The following is a 2,663-nucleotide window of genomic DNA, read 5'->3' as shown; positions in this document are numbered from 1 at the left end:
GATAGATAGATAGATAGATAGATAGATAGATAGATAGATAGATAGATAGATAGGTAGATAGATGGCATGGGGTGAGTTGAAGATGAAGGGGTGATATCTGGAGAATAAAATTAAGTGGTGAGAAAGGATTATACTGGGAGAAGGAGAAAGGGAGAGGTAGAATGGGGCAAATTATCTCACATGAAACAGAAAAGAAAAGACTCTTTGCAGTGGAGGGGAAATGGGGGAAGCTGAGAGGGAATGAGTGAAACTTATTCTCATCAGATTTGGCTTAAGGAGGGAATAACATATGCACTGAATTGGGTATGGAAATCTATCTTACCCTACAGGAAAATGGGGGGGGAAGGGGACAAGAGAGCAGGGAGATAATAGAGGGGAGGGCAGGTTGAGAGAGGGGGTAATCAGAAGCAAACACTTCTGAGGAGGGACAGGGTCAAAAAAAAGAATAGAATAAATGGGGGGGCAGAATAAGATTAAGGGAAATAGAGTTAGTTTTTCACAACATGACTATTATGGAAGTGTTTTGCATAACTGCACACGTATAACCTGTATAAGTAAATTCACTGCTTCAAATATTTTTATTGTAAGCAACATATTATAGGCTTGTAGTTTGTAATCCACTCTGCTATGTGCTTCCATAGGCGAGTTCATCCCATTCACATTCACAGTTATGATTACTGTATTTTTCTCTCCATCCTATTCCTCCCCCCATTTATACTTTTCTCTCTTCTTTCTCCCTTTTCCTTTTAACTTGAGTTTTGCTTTTGACCACCTCCTCCCTTCCACCCTCCCTTCTATCACCCTCCTCCCTTTTCTTTCCATTTTCCCTACTACTTCTTCCCTTCCTTCTATCCACCCCCTCCCTTTTCTATCCCCTTTCTCATCTTACTTCCTATAGGGTAATTAAGATTTCTATACCTAACTGATTATTTTATTCCCTCTTTGAGCCAAATCTGATGACAGCAAGATTCAAACAATGCTCATCTCCCTCCCTTCTTTCCCTCTACTGTAATAGGTCTTTGTGCCTCTTCATATGATGTATTTTATCCTTTTCTGCCTCCTCCTTTCCTCTTCTCCCAGTACCATCCCTTTTCACCACTCAGATTTTTATAATCACATCGAAGTCAACTTATACCCATACCCTCTGTTTATGTATACCCCTTATGAATGCCATAGTAAAGATACAGTTCTTAAGAGTAATAAGTATCATCTTCACATGTAAGGATGTAAACAGTTTGCCCTCATTGAATAACATGTTTTTATTTCTTTTCTGTTTATCTTTTTATGCCTCTCTTGAGTCTTGAATTTGAAGACCAAATTTTCTGTTGAGCTCTGGTCTTTTCTTCAGGAAGGTTTGGATGTCCCCTATTTCACTGAATGCCCATCTCCTCTCCTAAAAGTTTATGCTCACTTTTCCTGAGTAGCTAATCCTTGGTTGTAATCCAAGCTCCTTTGCCTTATGGAATATCATATTCCAAGCCCTCTAATCTTTTAATGTAGAAGCTGCAAGGTGCTGCATAATCCTGACTGTGGTTCCACAATATTTAAATTGTTTCTTTCTGGCTGCTTGTAATATTTTCTCCTTGACCTGCTAATTCTGAAATTTGACTACAGTATTCCTTGGCATTTTTAATTTGGGATCTCTTTTAGGAGGTGATTGGTGGCTTCATTTGATGACTATTACCCTCTGTTTCTAGGATCTCAGCGAAGTTTTCCTTTCTGATTTCTCGAAAGATGCTATCCAGGCTCTCTCTGTCTCTGTCTCTGTCTCTGTCTCTGTCTCTGTCTCTCTCTGTCTCTCTCTGTCTCTCTCTGTCTCTCTCTCTCTGTCTCTCTCTGTCTCTCTCTCTCTGTCTCTCTCTGTCTCTCTCTCTCTGTCTTTTTGTTTTTGATTCTGGCTTTCACATAGACCAATAATTTTTAAATTATCTTTCCTGTATTATTTTCCAGGTAAGTTGTTTATAATGAAGTATTTTACATTTTCTTCTATTTTTTTCATTCTTTTCATTTTTTGACTGACTCTTCATGTCTCATAGAGTCATTAGCTTCCACTTGCCCAGGTCTAATTTTTAATGATTTGTTTTTGTCAATTAGATTTTGTACCTCCTTTTACATTTCGCCTATTTTACTTTTTAAAGAGTTCATTTCTTCAGTGATTTTTGTGTCTTCTTTTCCATTTGGCCAATTCTACTTTTTAAGGAGTTACTTTCTTCACTTCTTTTTTTTCCATTTGGCCAATTGTATTTTTTTAAAGACTTGTTTTCTAAGTCAATCTTTGTCCTTCTTTTTCCAAACTATTTAATCTCTTTTGCATACCTCTCATTTCTTTTCCCAATTTTTCTTCTGCCTCTCTTATTTGACTTTTAAAATCCTTCTTGAACTCTTCCAAGAAGGCTTTTTGGGCTTGAGACCAGTTCATATCCCCCTTTAATGTTTTGGATGTGAGTATATTGACAATGTTGTCCTCTTCTGAATTTCTGCCTTGATCTTCACTGTTCCTATAATAAGAATCTCTGGTCATTGTCCATTTTTGCTTTTTCTCATGATGTTTGCCTATTTCCTGGCTTTTAAGTTGAGCTCTCCTGCTGGAGCACAGGGGGCACTGACCCAAGCTTCTTGTGCTGGGGGTCAGGGACCTGGTCAATGGCTTTGTGTGCAGGGAC

The sequence above is a fragment of the Vombatus ursinus genome, unplaced genomic scaffold, assembly GCF_900497805.2.
Source record: "Vombatus ursinus unplaced genomic scaffold, bare-nosed wombat genome assembly UNPS02014792.1, whole genome shotgun sequence".
NCBI classification, from domain to species: Eukaryota; Metazoa; Chordata; class Mammalia; order Diprotodontia; family Vombatidae; genus Vombatus; species Vombatus ursinus.
The sequence above is the reverse complement of the archived record's forward strand: the minus strand, read 5'-3'. Positions refer to the sequence as shown.